Source organism: Mesoplodon densirostris, chromosome 17, assembly GCF_025265405.1.
Source record: "Mesoplodon densirostris isolate mMesDen1 chromosome 17, mMesDen1 primary haplotype, whole genome shotgun sequence".
Taxonomy (NCBI): Eukaryota; Metazoa; Chordata; class Mammalia; order Artiodactyla; family Ziphiidae; genus Mesoplodon; species Mesoplodon densirostris.
Window position 1 is genome coordinate 22,413,746 of NC_082677.1, and position 14,398 is coordinate 22,428,143.

The following is a 14,398-nucleotide window of genomic DNA, read 5'->3' on the forward strand; positions in this document are numbered from 1 at the left end:
TTATAGACTGTGTACTCACAGTAAACATTTAAACAGAAATAGGGTATAAAGTGAAAAGCAAAGGTCTCATTCCCTGCCCCCTCCCACTAATTCCCACTGTTTCTAGGTTACCCTTGCAGTAGTTTTTACTCATATATAAGCCTACTTATGTATCCCTTTTTTAAAAACAAACAGAATCGTACTATGCCAACTGTTCTGCCACTTGCTTTTCTCAATTTATTACAATATGATTGCATCTACTTATACATCACTTCTTTTTTTAATAGGCACATGGTACTCCATAGTATGGTTATATAGTAATATATTGAACTATAGGTGGACAGTTTTTGTTTTGTGTGTGTGTGTTTGCCAACAATGCTTTAGTGAACATTCCTGTACATATATCTTTTTTTTTTTTTTTTTTTTTTTTTTTGCAGTACGCGGGCCTCTCACTGTTGTGGCCTCTCCCGTTGCGGAGCACAGGCTCCGGACGCGCAGGCTCAGCGGCCATGGCTCACGGGCCCAGCCGCTCCGCGGCATATGGGATCCTCCCAGACCGGGGCACGAACCCGTATCCCCTGCATCGGCAGGCGGACTCTCAACCACTTGCGCCACCAGGGAAACCCCATCTTGCATTTTTGAGGTGGGAGAATTGAGGAGGAGAATGGAAACTTGATCAAGAGTAGAAAGTTCCTTTGGGTTAATCGTGCTGGCGGCAGAAATTTTGACATACATTTAGTGTGCAGTGCTCAACCACAACTTCTATAATTGCCTTGGGTAAAGAAGCAGGAAACTGCTAACTGATTAAAATTTAATCTAGGCTGGTAAGTTTGTCAACTTTTAGAGCAGGAATTCATAACAAACCTGTGTCCATTAATCATAAGTCTGCTCCATTTAGGACCCTGGGTTTATGACTACAGAGACTGAGTTTTACCCATCTTTATAAATGATGTATAATTAAAGCTTACAGATGTGACTCTATTGAGCTGTGATGTAGTGGACACCTGTCATTTTTCTGTGGCTGACCAGCATGCAGACCTCACTTCTTCTGGGGGGACTCCTGCCCTGTGTGAGTCTCAGGACCGTTTCTCCCACTATGGGAGCTCACTGGGGACTTGGTCTCCCAAACCCTGGCAGCTAGGGCCGGGGTGTGTGACCCAGCTTGGCCAGTCAGATGCTCCTGTTCGGAACTTTGAAACTTGAGCTGGCAGTGCAAGGATAAAGGGACAGGTTAAACTTCACCCTGGTGGTGGGGTCTTCAAGACACCAGCAGTATCTAGTAGTGGAGGTGGTGGTGGTGGACCCGGTGGTGGGTCTCACTTATTATGTAGTACCGGCAATCCTTACAATAAATTCTCCTACTTTGGACTTCCCTGGTGGTGCAGTGGTTAAGAATCCATCTGCCAGTGCAGCCCTGGTCCGGGAAGATCCCACATGCCGCGGAGCAACTAAGCCCGTGCTCCACAGCTTCTGAGCCTGCGCTCTAGAGCCCACGTGCCACAGCTACTGAGCCCACGTGCCACAGCTACTGAAGCCCACACGCCTAGAACCCGTGCTCCGCAACAGGAGAAGCCACCGCAATGAGAAGCCTGCACCCCACAACGAAGAGTAGCCCCCGTTCACCGCAACTAGAGAAAACCCATGCGCAGCAACGAAGACCCAACACAGCCCCCCAAATAAATAAATAAATAAATATATTTTAAAAAATTATTCTGCTGCTTCTCTTGGCCAGAGTTTTTATGTCTTGTTCACAGCCAAGAACACTGATTAATGTACATGAAAACAGACAAAAACCCAGAATGTCCTCCTTGGTCATTTCCCTTTCCAGATCTGGAATGATGACCATCTCACTTGATGTTTTCAGACATCGTCAGCTAGTGGCCTCTCTTCAACCTAATTCATCAAGGGGACCTGAGTGTAGAGGCCTTGATGACAGGTGCTGTGGTGGCCAGTTATTGATTATGAATGAGACTGATTGACAGGTACACTCTACAAAAGTAAAACCAGCAGATCACTGACACTTCAAATTAATATTTTCAGTTTCTTCTTCATCCAAACCATTTCCAATACTGCTGGAGAAGAGGCAAATTTGGCAGATCATCTCCTTTTGCACGTATTATGTTCCAGTGGAAACGTTCATGACGATGTCTCAACTGTAGGCAGAGAAAAATAAGAGAGCTCACAGCCAGCGTTACCTGCTGCACGCGTGAGAATCAACTCAATGCATTCAGTTATGACTTTACAGAATCATGTCACATTGTAACTGGAAGGAAACTCAGTCATTCCTTTCATGTTTATTGAGTGTCTACTATATGCCAGACACTATTTTAGACACTGAGAATTCAGTGATGGATATAAGAGTTTCTGCCTTTAGAAAGCTCCTGGTTGTGACAAAGGAGTAAACCTTGGGAGACTGCCCTCATTTCACAAATGAGCAAAAGCCTTGTAATTGCAAAGGGAGTTGTAGCAGAGCTGAAAGCAGGATTGAGACCTCTTGGCTTCCTGTTTTCTCAAAAGAAACATTTACTAGGTAAACTTGAGTGGGAGCCAGGGTGCAGCTTTGGGAGATCTGGAGCAGCCTCTACATGCACAGAAAATAAATCACACACACACAAACGTGCACACACACATGCATACTGCAGAAGAAAGATAAACTATGTTCCAGACCTCCAAGGCTTGAACTTTGGTCCATAAATGGTGACACAAGACAGACTTTAACCATTACAGTAACCATGGCATTCCCTGACCCTAGAGGTGATCAGACTAAGCTTTAAAATGCAAGATGTGATTACCCATCACCAGTCTCTAATTGCCTGGCCACAGCTGTTATTAATAGCAATAAAACCATCATATCCCGAGGGGGGGAAAAGAATCATCCCCTGTCACAGTGCTTTCCCTAATGACCTCCCATGGCAATGCACTCTTGGCTAAAGAGATGCGAGGTGTTTCCTCATGTTTGAATTCAAGCTGTGTATCATACTCCTGACCATGCCTCTGCTAAAATTTCAACCGTGCTTTCAGGACAAAGCCACCTTGTTTCTGTTCAGTTGGGTGCATGTTTTTAATGGCTGGAAGAGTTTCCTGGTAGGGAAGAAATAACATCAGTAATAATATCTAACATTTCCTAAGCACTTCCTGAGGGCCAGACATTGCTAAATGCTTTGCCTGCACTTTCTCACTTCTGATACAACCCTCTAAGTACATGGATTCTGGAAACAGATTCCAGCCTTTCCACTTATTAGTTGGGTGATAAGTCTCTCTCCCCATCTATAAAGTGAGGCTATAGTGATAATGCTTAATAGACAGAATTGTTTTGAGATTAGATGAAATTATTCATGTTAAAAACACTAAATGCAGAGCATGGATCCCTGGTCATTATTTAGTAAATGTCGGCCCCTACTATTATCTCCATAGACCACTGAAGAAATTGGTTTATAGAAGTTAAGTATCTTGCTCAAGGAAGGTCAAGACAATGATCCATGGTCATTACCCTCAAGCAGTTTGGAGTCTACTTGAGGTACTTAAACACTGCCGAACATTTTAAGTCCAGATGAACTCAAGGAGCCATTGCATTGAGAGACATGTGGACAATCTTTCCAGGTCATTTTTTTCTTTTAAACTATTTTAAAAATCTGAAAAAACCTTCATGCATTAACCATACCAAAGGGATGTAGAGAAAAGTCAGTCTTTCTCATCTCATACCCCAATGAGTTCAAAACAACCCCTACCTGTCTTTCTATGGATATTCAAGCATGTATGCATAATACATTTTTATATATGTACATATATTATACATGTTTATTTATGTATAATATATTTAAATAAGCTCTTTACAAAATCCTTTTAATTCCCCTTTAAAAAATCTCAGATAGTATCCCATTATTCAACATGATTTGTACCTTATTTTGGTTTTTTTTTTCGCTTGATACCATATCATGGAGATTGATCCATATCATTATATCTAAATCTATTTCATTCTTTTAAAATGGCTGCATGGTATTTTGTGTACGGCTATACCATAACTGACTTAACCAATACCCTATTGCTAGACATTTAGATGGTTTCCAGTTTATTGCTACAAAAATCAATGAATAGCCATGCATATATATTTTTGCAAAAATGCATGCATATATTTATTGGAGGACTTCCTAGAAGTGTAATTACTGGGCCAAAAGTTATGTGTATAAAAGTGTACGGATATTGCCAAATTATCCTCCAGAGATGTTGTATCAATTTATATACTCCCTCCATAATGTATATGAGTGGGTTCAGGCTATTTTTTTCTTAGTTATATGGCATTGGACAAGCACTCCTGGGTGAGTAGCATTACTTCTTTTGGTTTCTTTATAGTCTTTCCTAGTGGGACTGAGTGCAATAATGAGGCCAAGGTCATGAATTTGTCCACTAAGTAGTCAATTAGCTTTGTTGTCTCCTTAATCAAGGTTAGTTCTTTCCTTGGTCTGTGAGTCACAATAGAGACCACAGGAGAAAATGGACAGATAGGCAATATTCCTGACCATTTCTGGATTTCCTTAGAGTCTACTTTTCTAATAATAGGGAATTATCAAAAATTTAAACTTTAAAAAAATAAATAATACTGTTCTTTGCTGTCACAAGACATTTATATCTAATATAGAGCTCTAAACAATTTAGAGAAAGAGGACTTATATTTATGAACAATCCTTATTGTACAGAAATTGCTTTTAGTAAGTTGTCAGCTCCTTCAAGATACAGACCTTGGATGTTCTTTATGGTATCCCCAGAGGCTGTCTGATGACATGTGTTAGGTATTAAGTGAATATTGAATGAAAGAATAGTGAAAACTGAAAGGATTTGGGGGATTTGGATATTAACGACAATAAATATCTATTTAGTGTTTTATATAGTTTTTCATTCATTCAGAGTACATGTCAACTTGTGTTAGGTACACGGAGGAAGTTCGTACTCCAAGTTGTAACTCAGTCATCTACAATAGATAACATTTTATGCCCCAATTTCATTGCCTATGTTAGTTTCCTTTGATTTAAATTCAAAGTTACATCACCGTTTTAAATAACATACATGTTTTACTGGTCTGATTCACTTATTCCTAATTATAGTTGTTATTTTTATCCCTGTCACACCAAATTTTTTAAAAATCCAGTCCTTTCAATAACATCATCACAAAGTTGCTTGAAAGGAGCTTTGTGGATGATCAAGAATGCTATTGGCCTTTCTGAATGTCAGCACATTAAACCGATGATCCCAGCTTCTGGAAACTTGTCACATCTAATGGACTTTAAAAGGATTTCATAAAGAGCTTATTGGCAAAGATGTGTACGGATTAGTAAACCATCTGTAGAAAGCTCAGACGTTTGCACGAAACTGTTTTCACCTAAACCGCAGTAGCTTTTGAATCACACAACATCCCTGTGTGACTTTGTATGTGGAAAGCTCTGGGCCATTTGGGTTTCCCACAGTCATCTGGGTGGAATTGTGTACTAGGCAGGGGCTGCCCTAAGGTTGTTCAATATCACAATGAAATCTGAGCCTGGATGAGGAAACATAGGTGAGGGAAGAAGAAGAGGAAGCTTTGAAGGGAGTCCCTTCTGGTCACCATAGAAACATTAGAACCCCCATGTCACTTGGAAATATAAGCCTGGGACTAGAGCCATGGCCCCTCTCCCATACCCACATACACACCCATTTCATCTAGAAGCAGAAATCAGGAAAGAGCCAGTCTATGGGAGGAAAGGAAGTGATTTAGAGCAGCTGGCAGTCGTCGGCAATAAATTGATTCCCAGGAATTCCTCTGAGCATGATATTGAGAGGGTGTGTGATTTAAGCTGCCCTTTTACCCCAGAGACCTTTGTCCAAGAGTGACAAAATACCGGCAAAGAGTGACAAGTGTTGCAGCATCCACTGTGGGTCAGGCCCACGGAAACATTGTGAATTCCTTCTGAGAGATAGGCAGAGAGTGTTACTTTGTCCATTTTCCAAGACATTTACAGGACTTGATTAGCCAATCCCCACACCACTACTGGGAGATAGGTCAATGTTATTATTATCCCAGGTTTACAGCTGAGAAACTGGCACACAGATGGTGACTGTGACAGAATTCCCAAAAAGGAGGACCTGAGGGCCAACAATCTGGTTAGAAAGGGGATGGAGTGGACAGTGGTAAGAATGTGTCCTTTTTTAAAAAAAAAAGTATTTTATTGAAGTATAGTTGATTTACAATGTTGTGTTAATTTCTGCTGTACAGTGAAGGGATTCAGTTATACATATATAATACATTCTTTTTCATATTCTTTTCCACTATGGTTTGCCACAGGATATTGAATAAAGTTCCCTGTGCTATACAGTAGGACCTTATTGTTTATCTATTCTATATATAATATCGATAGTTTGCATCTGCTAATCCCAAACTCCCAACCCATCCCTCCCCTACCCCTATCTCCCACTTGGCAGCAAGTCTGTTCTCTATGTCTGTGAGTCTGTTTCTGTTTCACAGATATGTTCATTTGTGTCATATTTTAGATTCCACATATAAGTGATATCATATGGTATTTGTCTTTCTCTGTTTGACTTTCTTCACTTAGTATGATAATCTCCAGGTCAATCCATGTGGCTGCAAATGGTATTATTTCATCCTTTTTTATGGCTGAGTAGTATTCCATCATATATATGTACTACATCTTCTTTATCCATTCATCTGTCAATGGACATTTAGGTTGTTTCCATGTCTTGGCTATTGTGAATAGTGCTGCTATGAACATAGGGGTGCATGTATCTTTTGAATTATAGGAACGTGTCTTGAAGTTATGCTTGCATAGTATTCTATATAAAATTAAGAAAACTTCAAGCATACCCAGCCTCTATGCCTGGCACTGTCTCTTCGGCACCACCATGGCCGACAGTGACAGATGTGACTTTGCCAGGGGGTTGTCACATATATACCAGTGGTGGCACTTGGTGAGGGTTCAGGTTGCTAGTCCCTCTGCTCTTTGCCAGGGCTTCCTATTTAACAATCCCTGAGCCCACCTCCTGAACAGAGTCATGGGACTTTAGGGTTGAAAAGGACCTTGGAAGCTATTCAGTCCAACTCCTCATTTAAGGTGATGCAGAAAAATTCATGATGGTTGCTTGGTAACTGTGATCATTTTCATATGCAAAAACTGTTCTCAACGAATCTGAGTGTGTGTGAGTGTGTAGAAAGAGGGGGGCTCATTTTTTTTTGCTTTCTCTATCGCTTCGGTAATATGTAGGACATGTAGTTAAAATACATTCCTTCATTTTAACACAGTTAATTATCATTCACGAGTAAAAGCCATAAACAGAGTTTGGCAGTTAAAGGATCAAAGTCTAGAAGGAATGGAAATATGACTGGTTCCACTGAGGGTTTTTTGTTTCTTTGCTCTGAAGGAACAGAAACATTCTTCTTTCATATTCATTCGGGTTAGTGTTAGCACTGCTGTTTTAATAACAAAAGTTCCCTATTTTACTGGCAAGCCGTTCTCTGGGACGCTCCCCTGATTGACTCCATCTAAACATTGGTTTTTTGTTTAGCAGCGTGGTGCTCCTTTTCTGCATGACTCCTTTGTCATAACTGATATTCCATGAGTGTGTTCACTTGGTTCATATTTGCATGACCTGTTTTCTCTTTCTCTGGTCACCTTCCGTTCAGTGCTTCCACGGTGTTCTACTGCACAGTCGCCATGCCAAAGGCACTGACATCCAGGCCCACGGACTTTGGATGGGCAAAGTATTGCCTGAATGCACATTCAACATTTTGACTCTGCACAATAGGAAAGCGCTGAATATTTATACTGTTATCTCCCAAAAGGGAAGCCTTGACGTGCAAACAATTTATCTGGCTCATTCTGCAGCTCTCCTAATCTGAGAAAACAGGGCCTAATGAACTTCAACTATAGCAAACAACAGATTTTTTTTAAGGCTCTAGTTGCCTTTGTGCTTCTGACCTTGTGAAGAGCTCACAGAAAGACCAGGTCCACCTGGGTCTCTCCCTGTCTCCCGACAGCCACGAGTACCAAGCAGGATCCAGTTCACCTTCCCATGATCCCTATCTCCCCCTGCTTCCTTCATCCTTCTTGAGATGCTCAAACCTGGGTGGCCCATGGGAACCGGGCGGCTCTGCAGCCTCTGTGCTTGGTTCGGTCCAATTCTTTCTGTACAACCCCAGTGAGAGTCAAGGAGAAGGTGTCATGTCATGATTGGTATTTTATCCTTTTTCCTCTCCTGTGCAAACCCACAGAGTCTAATCAGTACCCAACAAGCTTTATTACAGACTTGGCTTTCTTAGTGACAACTTAATGAAAAGGGACCTTCACTCCCGGTCTTGTTTCTCTCCCTCCATTCCCTTGACTTTGCACCCCACGTGAACTCACTGCCATAAATGGTGTGGTTTGCTCTCTCCTTCCCCGGCCTGCTGAGATCTGGAAACAATTGTGTCCTCTGACACTTCTTTCCACAGCTGAACTTGTCTCAGTCAAATTGTGGTCTCTTCTGCTTCATTGGCTATTTGTTTTCTTAACTCTGAAATGTGTTTCCGCCTGACCCACCCCCTCCATCCTGTGTATTGTGTTTATCCAACGTGGGAGGTTGCCAATATAAAAGAAAGAAAATGACCAGTTAGAGCTCTGAATAGTTCAGAAGGAGGCCAGAGAAAGAGGGACGGGCCATTTGGAAAACTTCTGGCTGAATAAGACCTTACCAGCCAAGGATCCAGGATAGACGTATGCAGAGTCGACTGGCTAAATGCTGCCTTGTGACCATAAGAGCCCTTTTGGTGAAATACAGTGTCATTCCCCTCCTCCCCCATTTCTAGTGTCTACCAATTGTTAACCTTTTCCTTAGGATTTGCCTTTTTTTTTCCCCCCTGGAAAATATCTTCATTTTATTGTTACTTCAAGTGGCTGAGATGTTCTACCTTTGTGTGTGTGGTAAAAGACACATAACATAAAATTTAACCCTTTTAAAGTGTACAATTTCATGGCATTAAACATCACCACTGTTTCTAGAATTTTCTCACGAACCCAAACAGAAACTCTATACCCACTAAGGCATTCCCCCCTTTCTCCAGCCCGTGGTAACATCTATTCTATTTCTGTCTCTATAAATTTGCCTCTTTTAGGTATTGAAATACAGTTTTGAAGACTTAGCATCCTTAAATGGATAATAGTTGGCTCAAAGCCCCAGTGTACTTCTATCAGATTGTGGAACGAACCATCTGGTGGACTGAATCTTTCCTTAAATAATCCAGGAAACAACCACATTTTACCTGAATTACTCATCCTATGGCTCCTAGTAAACAGCTTGACTTTGCTTCGTATAATGCTCTTCAAATCCTTATTTTCTCCTCTCCCTTCATTCATGGTATTTTTCAAATAGTTTGCAAAAAACTGGTTTGTCATTAAAAGGTGGCAATTGCCCTGGTTACTGCCCCTAGATATTCTAATAATGGGTTTAGATTTCTTTTTAAGAACATTTTCAAAAATTGAAGTATAGTTGATTTACAATGTAGTGTTAGTTTCTGGTGTATAGCAAAATGATTCAGTTACACGCACACACACACACACACACATTATATATATATTCTTTTTTAGATTCTTTTCCATTATAGGTTATTACAAGATATTGAATATAGTTCCCTGTGCTATACAGTAAGACCTTGTTGTTTATCTATTTTATATGCAGTAGTTTGTATCTGCTAATCCCAAACTCCTAATTTATCCCCTCACCTTCCCCTTTGGTAACCATAAGTTTGTTTTCTATGTCTGTGAGTCTGTTTTTGTTTTGTAAATAAGTTCATTTGTATCATATTTTAGATTCCACATATAGGTGATGTCATATGATATTTGTCTTTGTCTGACTGACTTTGCTTAGTATGATAATCTCTAGGTCCATCCATGTTGCTGCAAATGACAATAATGTTTTTGAAACAAGTTCCCTATATTCCTTTTTTCAAATTGTGATAAAATATACATAACATAAAATTTACCATTTTAACCATTTTAAAAAAATTTTATTTTATTATTATTTATTTTTGGCTGCATTGGGTCATTGGGTCTTCGTTGCTGGGCACGGGCTTTCTCTAGTTGCGACCAGCGGGGCTACTCTTTATTGCAGTGCACGTGTTTCTCATTGCGGTGGCTTCTCTTGTTGTGGAGCACGGGCTCTAGGCATACAGGCTTCAGTAGTTGTGGCTCACAGGCTCTAGAGCACAGACTCAGTAGTTGTGGTACACGGGCTTAGTTGCTCCAAGGCATGTGGGATCTTCCTGGACCAGGGCTCGACCCTGTGTCCCCTGAACTGGCAGGCGGATTCTTAACCACTGCACCACCAGGGAAGTTCCCCAGTTAAACCATTTTTAAGTGCACAGTTCTGTGGTATTAAGTAAATTCACACTGTTGTGTGACCACCATCACTATTCATCTCCAGAACATTCACATCATCCCAAACTGAAACTCCATACATACCCATTAAACACTAATTCCCCATTTGCCCCTCCTCCAGCCTCTGGTAACCCCCAGTCTGCTTCCTGTCTTTATAAATCTGCCTATTCTACGTGCCTCATATAATTCCCTTTAATTGACCCAATGTCTATAAATCCCATTCAACAGCAGAGATGGGATGCCACGTCAAGAGGAAAGGGACTTGTTAAACTTCTAGAGTCTATTTCAGGCTTCTATTTTGACATGGCTGGACTTACAGAGATTTACAACTCTGGGTTCATGGTTATAGATCAAATTTTTGAGATTCCTTCTTTATGGTGATAAGGGACCCATTTTTACAAATGCTCGCACTGGGTTAGTTGCTTCTAGGAAACAGGAATCACATGGGCTATGTTTCTTTTATTATAGGCAGGGCTTGCTGATTTCTAAAAGGAAGATTATTTCTTCGAGGGACTTTTGAGGAAATAGTTAACAGCTGGAGGGTGGGCCCTTGGGCACATTCAGAGCACTTTCAAATGCCTTTGGGGTGGGAGTGTAAATAACATATATACTTGTGGCCGGGGTAGGATAAAGCTACTAGAACTGAAGCAGGCCACTCAAGTAGACCATCTCAATGTTTTGGTTAGAGCAGTTGTCATCATTTTCTATTTTTTGGAGAGAGAGAGGTAGGAAGGAGGAAAGGATTTGAATTAGTTTTCTTCCATCTTGGTCCAGAAGGATCAAGGTAAATGTGCAGATGTGCCTAAAGATAAAAAGAAGAACAGATGCAAAATGATTCTCCTAGCAGAATATTCAGGCCCAAGCTTCCCTCAGGAAGCATTTTCTGACAAGTTGACCTGTACCTTTTGCTTTCTCTGCAATCCTCCTGCGCTTTTCTGAGTCATTCATCTGATGGAGACCATTCATTGTCTGTGTTTAATGTCTGATTTACTCCCCAATAAGAGTGTAAGCTCATCAAGGACAAGAATCAGGTCTTCTCTGAGGTGTTTACCATTGCATCTGCCCTTGGGCTAGCTTTTATTAAACACCAAACATAGCACTTTGCTCACAGAAAGGTGTCAATCATAATTTGGTGAGACTGTTCCCAGAAGGGAAAATATCTGGTTTGGGCTCTCTGGAATTTTTTTGTTTTTGTTTTTCTGACTTCTCATCTTTTACCTTCACCTCCCCTTCTTTTCTCCTCAAGAGTTTCCACAGAATACAAATTAATCTTCCTGTGTCGTTCCAGAACATGGAAAGAGTGGATGATTGATCAGCAATGGGCCGTAACAACAAACTTTCTGAAGATCAAAATCACACTTTGAAGAACTCTGAGATCTCACTTTCTGGGTTTGAAAATAAAAACACAGATGCATTCTTGATTTTGTATATCCTAATCCTATCTGAACTGTATTAAAAATAATTCTGCCATATTATAAACTTCACATGTGTTCATGGCTGCATTTTTCTAGGAGCAATTTCCATTTTGATGTGTTGTTTCCCAGATTGTGTTACTCGTGAGTTAGGCAGGATGGAAAATAAGATATCAAGTTGACATCTTGGATAGATGCAACTACAGATTAATGGGGCAGGGGAATTCACTCAGGGCTGTGAGGAAGTACACCATAAGTTGAGCAGTAATTTTATCATAATGTGCCAGAAGACACGGGAAAATTGCCAGGCTGGGATAGGATGACAGTGAATACATTGGCTTCTGCTGGCACGACAAATTGTCAAATATTTTTTAAAAAATGATTGTATGGGTACATAGTTGGAATGAAAGAAAAGGATAGTAACTCAGTTGCTGTTGTTTATGAAATAGTTTGAAAGAGTGATCAGAAGAGCAAGAAATCTAATAAATCATCTGGCACTCGAGCTCATTGTAACAGACCATAGAATAAAAGTTTTGTAAAGTGATTTCTTCTGGGTCACTCTGAGAAGAAAGTTAGATTGACAAAGAAAGACAAGTATCATATGATATCACTTATATGTGGAATCTAAAATATGATACAAATGAATTTATTTACAAAACAGAAACAGACTCACAGACATAGAGAACAAACTTATGGTTACCAAAGGGGATAGAGCGGGGAGGGGAGGGATGAATTAGGAGGATGGGATTAACATATACACACTACTATATATAAAATAAACAACAAGGACCCACTGTGTAGCACAGGGAACTATATTCGGTATCTTGTAGTAACAATTAAGGGAGAAGAATCTGAAAGAGAATGGATACACACACACACACACACACACACACACATAGCTGAGTCACTTTGCTGTTCACCTGAAACTAACACAACATTGTGGATTAACTATACTTCAATTTAAACACATAGTTAAAAATTAAAATTTTTTTTAAAAAAAAAGCAAAGTTAGATTGAGAATTCGAACATTTGGGTTCTTCTCCTATTTCCTCTAGCTATGTGATCTCAACACACTACTTATTCCCAGGCCTCATTCCCAGGTCTGATTTGTAAAACAAGAATAATATAATAATACTTATTCACTTAATTCGTGGAGTGATTGTGATGATCACCTAAAATAAAATAGGTGAAAAATCTTTGAAAAATATAAACTATAATATGTGTTTTTATTATATACATTTCCCCAGGATTTCCACCTTATTTTCCTCTCACAATTTTTTTTTATATTTCAAAATTCTCAAATTTCCCCTTATCAAAAATGCTCAGCAAATATTTCTGTTGCTTATTAAAAAGATGAGCTCGGGGCTTGTTTACTGCTGTTACTGTGCACTTAATACTTTCTTCTGAGCTGCTTGTCTCTCCTTCTGGCTTCCCTGCAGGAGAAAAAGAAAGCACATTGAAGATTACGCTGATTGATTTTAGGGATACAACCTCCTAGGGCCGGGAGGAGCCCTATTTTTTTTTTTCCTAAGGAGGCTAAGATGACGGATTAGAATGAGCTAAGTTCTTATTAGCACTTTCCTTTAGGTTTGGCAATATATATTTGGAAATAGCCTAATAATGTTTCATAATAAAAATAGCCTAATAATGATACATCTTGATTTACACACAGCTACTATGAGTGTCTATTGTGCCTGAGGAACAAATAAGGACACGTCTTCTTTACTCATTTAGTTCCCTCAACAGACCCATGAGAAAAGTATTCTTTCTGACACTTCCACAGATGAGAAAACCAAGATGCAGATAGGTGACCCTGCCAAATGATTCAGAACCAGTAAATGATGATCCTGGAATTTCGAGCCAGGTCTGCCTGATTCCCAAGCCTATTATGCCACATTGGGTTTTATTGTACATTGACCTGTCAGCAAGTTTCACTTTTTCTCGGACTGTATTTAAGGCTAGAAAACGTTTGGCTGGCAATATTTGTGTACCCCTAGATGATCCTCCTTTTGTTTTATTTTATTTATTTTCTTCGTTGTTGTTTTGGCCGCATCGCAGGGCATGTGGGATCTTAGTTCCTCGACCAGGGAAGCTACTCGCCCTGCAGTGGAAGCTGGGGGTGGGGGGGGTGTCTTAACCACTGGCCCACCAGGGAAATCCCGATCCTCCTTTTAAAGTCACGAGTCACATCTGACTTGCACGTGATGCCTGCCCCCATAATTAGACTAGAGCCAAGAGACCAACCTGCTCAGGCCTCTTCCTGCAGACGGGCTGCACGTGCTGCCCTTGCTGCCCTCGACAGAGAGGAAGCCACGCCAGAGACATGATGGTGATGAGACGCCCGGATGGCGCAGCCAAGGGGTGGAGGCGGACAGCTTCCCGGGGCAGTGCTTTCCATGATACCATTTTTATTTTGGACGAAAAGTTTGTAAGTCAGAAACAACAGGGAATATAACAAACACCCTGTGCCCACTAGCCAGGCGGAACAGATGTACACGTTTTACCATACTTGCTTCAGAGAAAGCCAAAGTCCCTTCTGTTCCCTTTCCCAGTCCCGTTCCATTCCCTCCTTCCTAGACATCAGTCGCCACCACCATGAATTTAGTGTGTCTC